The sequence below is a fragment of the Dipodomys spectabilis genome, unplaced genomic scaffold, assembly GCF_019054845.1.
Source record: "Dipodomys spectabilis isolate Male_0828 unplaced genomic scaffold, ASM1905484v1 ptg000047l, whole genome shotgun sequence".
NCBI lineage: Eukaryota > Metazoa > Chordata > Mammalia > Rodentia > Heteromyidae > Dipodomys > Dipodomys spectabilis.
In genome coordinates this window covers 3,741,414-3,753,981 of record NW_024870724.1, presented here as the reverse complement: position 1 = coordinate 3,753,981, position 12,568 = coordinate 3,741,414, and positions in this window count along the sequence as shown.

The following is a 12,568-nucleotide window of genomic DNA, read 5'->3' as shown; positions in this document are numbered from 1 at the left end:
AGACCACAAAAAGGCGAAGAAACCGCAGCCAAACTGAGAATCCAAGAACCATAGAAAGAACCCAGTTGCCACACCCCCAAGAAGGTGGATAAAATAGCAGGAACTCCAAAATACTTCTCAGTTCTATCTATCAGCATTAATAGACTTAACTCTCCAATTAATCGACATAGAATGTCTAGTTGGATTAAAAACCAAGATCCTTCTATCTGTTGCCTTCAGGAGTCACATCATGCCCATAAAAACAAACACATTTTCAATGTGAAAGGCTGGAACAAAATCTACCAAGCAAACAGCCCCCATAAACAGGTGGGACAAGCAATCCTAATATCAGATAAAATAGACTTCAAAGTAGAATTAGTGAGGATAGATAAAGAAGGTCGCTACATACATATTAAGGGATCTCTCCTTCAGGAGGATATTACAATTCTAAATATATATTCGTCAAATAACGGAGCATAAAAATTTATTCAAGAAACACTATATTCCCTCAAATCCCACATAGATCCAAAGGCATTAATTATTGGGGACTTCAACACACCACTATCCCCACTAGATAGATCAACTTGGCAAAAACTCAACAGAGAAACCACAGATCTAAACACCTGCATAGATCAAATAGATTTAATAGACATCTACCGAATATTTCACCCAGCAGCATCAGAATACACGTTTTTCTCAGCAGCACATGGAACATTTTCCAAAATAGACCACATTTTAGACCACAAAGCAAACTTGTCCAAATTCAGAAACATTGAAGTTATTCCTTGCATTCTCTCTGACCACAAGGGAATAAAATTAGAACTCAACACTAAAAGCCACCAAAGAAAGTCCTGCAACACATGGAGGTTGAACAACACACTGCTAAATCACGAGTGGGTCATGAAAGAGATTAGAAAGGAAATGCAAAATTTCATGATATTCAACAAAAATGAACACACAAATTACCAGCTCTTCTGGGACAGAGAAAAGGCAGTACCCAGAGGCAAATTTATAGCTCTGAGTTCTTACATCAACAAATTGGAGGACCTGAAACCAACAATTTAATGAGATATCTGAGCCTCCTTGAAAAAGAGCAGCAAGAAAAACTGCAATCCAGTAGACGGAAAGAAATAATTAAAATTAAATCAGAACTAAATGAATTAGAATCCAAATAAACCATAGAAAGAATCAACAAAACCGAGTTGGTTCTTGGAAAAAATTAACAAATTTGACAGACCCTTAGCAAATCTTATCAGAAAAAGAAGAGAACACACCCAACTAAATAAACTCAGAGATGAGAATGGAAACATCACCACAGAACAACCAAAATTCAAAACATTATAATACTTCTCAAAACTTCTCAAATACTTCTCAAAACTTTCTCTAATAAGTTTGAGAACTTGGCAGAAATGGATCTTTTCCTAGCAAATACTGACATGCTGAAACTAAACCAAGATGAGTTAAGCCATTTTAACAGGCCCATATCATGCATTGAAATAGAAACAGAAATAAGAGACCTCCCTCCTAAGAAAAGCCCAGGACCAGATGGATTAACAGCAGAATTCTACAAGGCCTTCAAAGCAGAGCTCACACCAATACTTCTCCAACTCTTCAATGAAATTGAAAGAGAAAGTTCACTACCGAACTGATTCTATGAAGCTATCATAAACCTCATCCAAAACCAGGCAAGGACTCATCAAAGAAAGAGAAGTATAGACCCATTTCTTGGATGAACATTTATGAAAAACTTCTTAACAAAATTTTCACCAATCTTCTTCAACAATATATCCAAAAAATCATATACCACGATCAAACAGGATTCATTTCAGGGATGCAAAGCTGGTTCAATATATGGAAATCAATTAGGATGATTCATCACATCAACAGGAGCAGGGATAAGAACCACATGGTTATTTCAATAGATGCAGAAAAAGCATTCGACAAGATTCATCACCCCTTTATGATGAAAGTTCTGGAAAAATTAGGAATTCATGGAACATTCCTCAATACAATAAAGGCTGTTTATGACAAACCTACAGCCAATATTATACTTAATGTTGAAAAACTAAAGCCATTTTCTCTTAACTCAGGAATGAGACAAGGTTGTTCACTCTCTCCACTTCTCTTCAATCTACTATTAGAATGCCTAGCTACAGCAATAAGACAAGATGCAAACATAAAAAGGATCCAAATAGGGAAAGAAGACGTAAAACTCTACCTAGGTTTAGATGACATGATCCTGTATTTAAAGAATCCAACAGACTCCACTCCTAAATTACTCAAGCTTATTCAAAACTAACCCTCAAAAATCAATGGCTTTTCTGTATGTCAACATGAGAAAAGTGGGGCTGAAATTAGGAAAGCAACTCCATTCATAATAGCCACTCAAAAAATAAAATACTTAGGAATTAACTTAACCAAAGAAGTGAAGGACCTCTAGGATGAAAATTTTAAAAACCTGAAAAAGGAAATCAAAAGAGAATTTAGAAAATGGCAAAAACTCCCATGCTCCTGGATTGGGAAGATCAACATCGTGAAAATGGCAATACTTCCCAAGGCTATCTACAAATTCAATGCAATACCTATCAATATTCCAACCTAATTCTTCAAGGAAATATAAGACACAATCCAAAAATTCATATGGAATAATTGAAGACCCCGAATGGCAAAAACAATTCTCAACAGAAAGAACTGTGCTGGAAGCATATCAATACCAAATTTCAAACTCTACTACAAAGCCATGGTAATCAAAACAGCTTGGTACTGGCACAAGAACCGACCTCAAGACCAGTGGAATAGAATTGAAAACCCAGAAATGAATGCACAGACTTATAGCCATCTAATCTTTGATTAGGGAGCTCAAAAAATAGAATGGAAGAAAGACAGCCTCTTCAGTAAATGGTGCTGGCAAAATTGGTTAACTACTTGTAGAAAACTATAGCAAGATCCTTATATATCACCCTGAACCAGAATCAACTCTGAATGAATCAAAGACCTCGGAGTCAAAGCAGACACTCTGAAAACATTACAGGATGGAACAGGAGAAACCCTAGGTCTTCTTGGCACAGGGCAAAATTTTCTTAATGAAGACCCATAAACACAACAAATCAAAAAAAGTTTGGACAAATGGGGTTGCATGAAATTGCAGAGCTTCTGCATGGCAAAGGACATAGCCAGGAAGATTAATAGGAATCCCACGGATTGGGAGAAGATCTTCACTTTCCATACAACAGACAAGGGTCTCATATCTAAAATGTACCTGGAACTCAAAAAATTAAATCCCCCAACAACAAATCTTGAAAAAAACAGCTGCCCAATAAATAAGTGGGCTAAAGACTTAAAGAGGAACTTCTCTGAAGAGGAAAGAAGGATGGCCAATAGACACATGAAGAAATGCTCAACATTCCTAGACATAAAAGAAATGCAAATCAAAATAACATTGAGATTCCACCTTACCCCAGTTAAAATGGCAGTAATCAAGAACTCTAATAACAACAGATGCTGGAGGGGATGTGGACAGAAGGGAATCTTTCTGCGTTGTTGGTAGGATTGTGAACTTGTTCAACAACTTTGGAAAGCAGTATTGCGTTTCCTCAAAAGACACATAGAACTCACCTATGACCCAGAAATCCCACTTTGGGGCATTTACCCAAATATTCAAAACTAGACCACACTAAACCTACCAGCACGACTATGTTTATTGCTGCATTATTTACCATAGGTATGATATAGATCAGCCCAGATGCCCCTCAGTAGATGAATAGATCAATAAAATGTGGTACATATGCACAATGTAATTCTATGCCTCCATCAGAAAGAATGACATTGCCCCATTTGTTAGGAAATAGAAAGACTTGGAAAAATTATATTAAGTGAAGTAAGCCAGGCCCAAAGAAGCATAGGTCCCATGGTTTCCCTTATTTGCAATAATTAGTATATATCTGAGTCAAGCAGAAAAGGTCAGATAAATTGATGTTAGGCAAATTAACCCTAAGATATGTATTCAAATGTTTTTTTCTTCTTTCATGCTATTGTTTCTAACACATTTATAAGATTATTTCCTTGTTGCTTTGTATGTCCCTCCCCATGGTATAAACCCTGCTTTCACTGTATTTGATGTCAGTGTAATTTGTGGAGGGGAAGGGAAAAAACAAATCGTTTAAATAAGGATACAGGTGGACCCACTGCAACAATGAGATGTACAAGTCGTTATGTTGAAAACAAACTTTACAATTTGGGGGGGGTGTAAGATTTGGTGGGGGAGCCGGGGAGAAGATGGGAAAGGATGGGAAGGGGAAACAAAGGAGGAGGCTACAATGCTTGATAAGAAATGTACTCATTATTTTGTCCATGCAATTGTACACCCCTCTGCACAGTATTTTCACAATAAAAAATATTATACAGCAAAAATTTAATAATATAGGACATTGACTCATTTTTCATTAATACTTTTTTGTGTTGAAACATGATACATAATTAAATGGAAGCATTGTCAAGGTCTTCACATGTTTAGAGTCTCTCTCAAGTATGAGCTTTGTCTTCTGTGTTTTTGGACACCTTCCTATAGAGATTTCTTTAAATGATTTATACTCAGAAGCAAGTTGAGGGATAAAATTGTAAGGGTGGGGCTAGTAATGTGGCTTAGTGGAAGAGAACTTGCTCAGCATGCATGAATGCCATGGTTTGAATCCTCAGTGCCACATACAAAGAAAAAGCCAGAAGCTGTGGATTGGCTCAAGTGGTAGAGTGCTAGCCTTGAGAAAAAGATGCTCAGAGATAGTATCAGAGCCCTAAGATAAAGTCCCAGAACTGTCAAAAACTATCAGCCAGATGCCAGTGGCTCACAACTGGAACACTAGCTTCTTAGCAGGCTGAGATCTGAAGACCACAGTTCAAAGACAACCCAGGCAAGAAAAGCCTCTTAGCCTCTTACCTTCAATGAACCACAAAAGACCCCATGTGGTGCTGTGGCTCAAGTCTAGAGTGTTCCCATTGAGCTAAAGGGCTCAGGGACAATGTGCAGGCTTGAGTTCAAGACACACAACTGGAAAAAGTGAAGGTTAATCAAAGTACTTTTCCTATCTGATAATTAGGAGAACATTCTCTGGAAAATGAATCCCGATGTACACCAGAATTTGAGTCAGAGCTCAAGGTTGAAGTGTAGGTCATCAATATGACCAGACTTTCAGGCTCTAGCATTATAGCCTTGTGTCCTACTGGGTTCTGAAAGGTCCAATGTTGAAAGGCTTAATATGCTCCAGAAGCCTTTTGTGGTAAACATTTGACTTGTATTGTCAATGTATTTACATTTCTGAACCTAGCAGAGAACCAATAGCTCACGATTGTCACCCTAGCTCAGGAGGCTGAGGTCTGAGGATAACAGGGTGAAGCCAACCAGGGAGGGAAAGTATATGACATTATGACTTCCACTGCTAAAAGGTCAGACGTTCAAGAGCTTCCTGAGTTTTCCTTGGTGATAAGTTACTTGTACTCTAAATGTTCTTAGACTTCTTGAGCTATAGAAGCATGAAAGAAACATTATTTACCAATCCTGGGTTCAAATGAAATTCTCAGGATCCAAGCCTTAGCCCTGTTAGCAGGAAGAACTCCAGTGTAACACTGTATTTGAAGGACAGGAAACAGTTTCAAAAGCCAGGCTGGGTGAAGAGACCCAGGCTTCAGGATTAGGAGAAGATTGTACACACTCAACAGGGAAGTGAGCTGCAAAAGCACTTCATTCATTCCAGGCATGCCAGCAATGAGGGGAAACCTAAAACATTTGTTAGAGTTACACCAGGGTCAGGCTTTTCTCAGCCTCTTCAAACAATGACTAATTAACCTTCCTCCCTTAGGTGAAGAGAGCCTCAGGCTATCTTTAGGTTAACAATAGAGAGCCATTCATTGGGGGAGAGGGGAGGAACAGAATCCAAAAACCCTGCTCTCTGATCTTAGCAAGTGGGTTTTTGATTCTGTATCTGTCAGATTTGAAGGCCCTTCTTCTACTCTGGCAGTCCATTCTCCTTCCTTCCTTCTCCACATATTTAATGCATATACCCAGTCCAAGGAGAGGCAGGGCCCTTTCTCTACTGACTCCAAGCACCTGAGTTAGAACCTGGCTCTGCCCTCTTGGTTTGGTGTCTTCTGCTGCCTGAGAAGTGGGACAGAGACAGTCTTCCTGCTCTGTGTTTGTGTGAAGGTGATGCTGGAGTCCTTTAACACTGCAGAAGACCTCATGACTGGGACTTGTTCCCTTCTTTCCTCCTGAAGTCCAAGACCATATTCATCTATCTATCTATCTATCTATCTATCTATCTATCTATCTATCTATCTATCTATCTATCTATCTATCTATCTATCTATCTATCTATCTATCTATCTATCTATCTATCTATCTATCTATCTATCTCTCTATCTATCTATCTATCTATCTATCCATCCATCCATCTCTCTACCTACATACCTACCTACATAACTAGCTATCTTTTTGCCAGTTCTTGGGTTGAACTCTAGGCCTGGGCACTGTCTCTAGCACTCTGCTACTTGAGTCACAGCATGAATTCTCATGTTTTTTGTGTGTGTGCTACTTAGGAATCAAACCCAGGGCTTCTTGCATGCGAGGCAAGCACTCTCTCACTAATCCACATTCCAAGCCCCCTCATCTTTTTCTTAGTTAAAGTTTTTACATAAGTATGCCACCATCTTACATCTCCAAGTTTAATTTTCTGAATACCGGTTATTTCTACAAAACCTAACCTTCTCTTCCCCTACCTGATTTGTGACTGTACCGGCCTTGGCCTCATAATGAAATATAAATAAAGGCTGCTGAGAGTTTAAGTGCATTATATAAGGACACAAGCCTGGAACCCTAGAAAAGAAAATCGATGGGTGTGAAATGAAGAGAATGATGTGGTATGTGCAAGAAGCATATCTGAAAAATTAATCAGTAAATTAAAGCAGAAGCATTGCATATGATCTGTTTGCCCTCAGGGAGGTAATATACACACATAAATAGGTAGAGCATTGATACATAACATGACCTTCTCTTTTTGAATTTTTTTTGGCCATCCCAGGGCCTAAAGTCAAGGCCTCATGTATTCCTCAGATGTTTTGCTCAAGGCTGAGTCTATACCACCACCACAGCTCCACTTCCAGCCATCTGGTCATTAATTGGATATAAGGACCACCCAGGCTTGCCTGGTCGGACCTGTACTTCCTGCTCGGCTCTCTCAAAACTGGAGCTCTACTGTCTGGGCCACTGATCCACTTCTGGTTTTCTGGTGGTTTATTGGAGTTAAGAATCTCACAGACTTTTCTGCATGGGCTGGCTTTGGATGGCGATCTTCTGAGGAGGCTTCAAGCAGCTTTCCTCAGGGATTCACCAAGGAGCCGCTCCACACAAAACCTTAGTCTAAATCTCGGGAGGTACTAGAGAAAAACAGAAACATGAAGATGTTTCTAGTGTGTTCTAGATATTTAAGCTTGGAGACACATAACACTCATAACTATTACATCATTTTATAGGCAAAAGGAGAAATGAAGACAGTGTGAGAATCACTTCAGCTTTTGGTCCTATTATCCGGAGACAGTAAATTCACTGCAGCTCAAAGCTAAGTGACAGAGCTGGCATGAACTGTGGACCTTAGCTCCCAAATCCTATGACATTCATTTCTCACTTTTGGCTTCTAACCTGTTACCAGAGGGGAAGATAAGGATAGTGAATCCTTCTCAGAGAAAGCAGCTATAAAGAACATTGGGTAGTTTACTTATAAATTCAAACCATTGGAATGACCCTGTGAAGAAGTCAGTTGTCCAGATTAAAAAATGAAGAAAAAACGAAAGACAGGTGCCAGTGTCTGCTGACTATAATCCCAGCTCCTCAGATAGATGAGATGTAGAGATTATCAGTTTGAATCCAGCCCAGGCAGGAAAGTCCTTAACATGCTTATTTCTAAGAAATCAGAGAAAAAACCCAGATGTGGGACTGTGATTTAAGGGTAATGAGCTACCCTGGAGCAAAAGGAGCTCAGGGACAACCCTAGGCTCATAGTTCAACCCCAGGACCTGCCCCACCAAAACAGCCTGTACCTCCATGTCTTTGTGTATGTATGGATGCATTCCTATAGGGGAATCTCCAGAGTCGCTTTTGTGAATGGCACCAAGCTAGGAAATTTGTTTTCAATACAATGATTTCATAGCACAGAGATGGCTCTCATGACAATGTATGTTCTGGGGCTCCCATCACTGGGTCCAGTGTAGCTTGAGTATTTGTCTGCACCCCAGGCCTGCTGGAAGAAGTCTCTCACATAGTCTGAACAGGCAGGCTAAAGGTCTCACTCCTGTATAGCTATGTAAGAAACAATTCCATCTGGGCCAATTAGTGAGGATGAGTGTGGGCGGGCTCTGAAGGTAAGGAGAAAAAGGCCTCTTTGTACCCCAAGCTCTCTCTCTCCCCAGTGTTCTGATTTGACAGGAAGCCTTCATCTGTGCCACCTCCCGTGGCAGGCCAAGTTCCCTACACTTGTTCTGCCTTTGTGAGGCTATGTTCTGGTGTTCATATACAGTGCTAAATGTAATTCAGGAGTCCTTCAGGAACACAACTAGGGCACTGAACCTAAGGAAATGTTTCATTGCAGATGATGATGAGCCTATGATGCCTCTCCTAAGTTTCTGGAAGCTTGGGAAATCCAAGCACATGTCAGATATCACAATACTTCCTGTCATATGGGGCTGGTGAAGGTCATCTGGTTTTGAAACCTTTACATCTCCTAGTTGGGCCGTGGATGCCTTGGTTTGATTGTGAACACAGGGCCTGGGGGCTGACAATGAGATCAGAGCAGAAGACTAGTGCTTTACCATTTTATGTCACAGCTTCACTTCTGCTTTTGTGTGTGTGTGTGTTTGTGTGTGTGTGTGTGTGTGAATACACTAGTCCTGGAGCTTGAATTCAGGACTTGAGCCCTGTACCTAGTTTCTCTTGTATAAGGATAGCCCTTTCCCACTTGAGCCACAGAGCCAGTTCAGGCTTTTTCCTGGTAATGTGGTACTGATAGCCCAGGGTTTCATATATGTGAAGCACTCTACCCCTAATGCACATTCCCAGCCCTGTACTTCAGGTTTGTTAGTTTGTGTTTGTCTTTTTTTTGTTGTTGTTGTTGGTTGTGGGAATTGAAGTCTGGGCCTGGGTGCTGTCCCTGAGTTCTTCAGCTAAAGTCTTGTGCCTTACCATTTAAGCCAGAGGCCACTTCAGGTTTTCTGGTGGTTCATTGGAGCTAAATGTCTCAAGGACTTTCTTGCCCAGGCTAGCTTTGAACCATGATCTTCAGATATCATCCTCCTGAGTAGCTAGGATAACAGGCATGAGCCAAAAGCACCCAGCTTCCACTTCAGTTTTCGTAGTGGTGAATTGGAGATATAATCTCATGGGATCTTTTGTGTTTGGAATAGTTTGGAAACCTGACCCTCAGATCTCAGCTTCCTGAGAAGGCAGGATGACAGTCCTCAGCTATCCACCCCTAGGCCATGGCACTCTGCTGCAAGGGGGTCCTTGGCTCCACATGGTGGAGTGCTATCCATGAGCCCAAGAGGTAAGAGTCAGTGCTGAGGCTATAATTTCAAGGTTCATGTCTGATAAAAAACAAAACTAAACAATTGTCTGCAGGAGAGAACCCACCCACTCTTTAGTAATACAAAATTTTGTCCCTGCTATGGGAACATATCTGAGCCTCAATATTCTTGTCTGCATAATCATCTCAATTGTAGAGCTCTTAAAAGGACCAGATGAAAGAATGCACCCTGTGAAGGACACAGCACATGGCACTCTTTAAATGACTCAGCACACAGCGTCATGTGATAGACTCAGCACACAGCACCCAATGCAGGACTCAGCACACTGCACCCTATGAAGGACTCGGCACACTGCACCCTATGAAGGACTCGGCACATAGCTCTATTAAAAAGCTGTCATTAGAATTAGGGTGCTTTCATCAGTATCACCATTCTGTGAGGAACATTTCATAAACCATACAAGTTCAAATCTAATGGTTTAGTGGGGGTAGGTTTTTGGGGGTATTACCAATGGGGCTTGAACTCAATGCATGGAGATACTGTTCTAATACCATTTGTTCAAAGCTAGAGATCTACCACTTTGAGCCTCATTTCCAGGAGTCTCACAGACTTCCTGTCAGGGCTGGGTTTTAAAGCCTCCTAGCAGCCAGGATGACGGCAGTAAACCAGCAGCGACTGATTTCTTGGAGCTGGGTTGCAGCGGTTTACATCTGGCTAAGTCAGTCTAGGTGGCAGCTGTCAGCGCCAGACTCCTAGCTTGCTCTGTGGTGATGTATTTGAGGTCCTTGCCTTCTATACTTGCAGTTAGAACATTCTACCTTTTTTTGGCAGCAGTCCTGAGCCTTGAGTAAGGGCTTAGACACTATCCCTAAGCATTTGTGCTCCAGGCTAGCACTCAATTGATTGCCAGCAGAATTTCTGGATTTTCTGTTTATGTGGCACTGAGGAATTGACTCAGGGCTTCCTGCTTACTAGGGAAGCACTCGACCACCGAGCGCCAGGAGTGAACAAGGTATAAACAGATAGAGATTGCTGTATATAACTATTATGTACACAAAAACAGAGATATCCCTAAATTATTAACTTATAGATATTACTGCCAATAACTAGATATTAAATTATGTCTCCACTTAATGATGTGTCCCAGTTGAACAATTAATAAAACATTAATTAAAATTACTCAATATCCTGTTATTATCATATGTGTACATATATACATACATATATTTACATATTTTATAGAATGAGATAGATGTCTATATATAATTAAATTATGCATCATGTGTCACAACCAAATAATAGGTATTTAATTATGACTCCATGCAATTTTTATTCTGTTAATGCTTAATAAAATATTAATAAAACTTAATACATATCCTATAATTACTGCATCTAATTTTATTTACAATGATACAATAATTCAACCCTTCATCATTTATTGTAGTGACAATTATTCCACCTATGACATCCTATTATATAGCATATAGATTTGCACCTGTATTATACATCCTACCTGACACCGAGCACTTTCAAAGAGAAAGAAAACGTGTCATGCTCGGCTTCTCACTCCAAGATTACATTTTTGGCAGTGCTTGGATCTAAACTCAGGGCCTAGAATTTCATGAATGGGTGATTTTCAGTGCAGCAGCCTCTAGCCAATTCAGCTCCTAGGCAGTTCCCAGGCCCTGAGATCGAGCCCCATATGCTGACTCTCTATTGTGCTTAGTGTAGTTATTCATTTAATTTTTTGTTTTATTCATCTATTTACCATTTATTTTACTTACTGTTATTACACATGGAATCTTTATTACATTTATTACAGAGGATGTAGATTTACCTATGTATGAAACTTCACACCTGACACCCAGGACTTTCACAAGAAAGGAAAATGTGTCACCATGGGCTTCTTACTCCACGATTCAATTTTTGTGAGTGCTGGCATCTGAACTCACAGCCTACAAGGTTCAATGCATGAATGGGTAATTGTCAGCACGCCAGCCTGGTGCACATTGAGCTGACGAGTAGTTCACAGTACCTGAGATGGAGCCCCAGGATTTGACAAAATAAGAACAGATTGACATGCAGATGGTAGTACACAAATAAATATAGATCTTTATAGAGTGTCAGAGATGTCTATACACTATTCAGTGATATATGCTACATTTCTACCAAATCTTAGGTATTTATTATGCCTCCATGTAATTAATATTGTTTTCATACTTAATGAATTATTAATTAAATCAATCACTGTCCTGGAATTATTGTGTCCATGTAATTAATAGTATTCTTTTAATGTGTCAAAAATATTCATTAAAATCAATCGGTAACCTAAAATCACTCTAATTTTATAGTAGTATCGTTCAGTAACAACTAATTCAACCTTGACATTCACAACCTTCCAATGGTATTCCTATGAATAGGTATGAGACCCTTAGGATCTCCCTCCATTGGTAGAGGTCAGGACCCGGCTTCAAACCCAGGGCCTATGTTGTCATGTTGGCCTGTGGCTTCCCTGGGAGCCCACCAGCCTTCAGCAATGCCAGGTTACCAACACTTTTCAGCCATGTCATTCAAACCGAGGAAGGTCACCTTGCAAAGAAAACAAATGTAAAACCTGCAGCTACCTGCAAGTTGCTGTTTTTTTTTTTTTCCTGTGTCATTTTATTTTTTTTTCTTGTCAGCCTTTGGGGCCCAGGATCCAGGTTCGGCTGTGGGTCCAGTGGCTGCACCCTAGCCTAGAGTGATCGAAGCTGAGGCAGAGTTGCCACCACGTGAGTTCAAGCCCTGTCCTTGACAAAATAAAAATATATACATACATACATACATACATACATACATACATTGAAAATATTTAAAAATTTTTGAGGCTCTTGGCTTGGAATTCATGCCATTTTTTTATGTCAGAACTGGGATTTGAACTCAGGGTCTGGGTAAATCTGCAGCATAGTGGGGGAAGGTGAAGCTCACCATGATGGAAGAAAAGAAAGTCAGGCCTGTTCCCAGGGCCTGAATTCAAGTCCTAGCA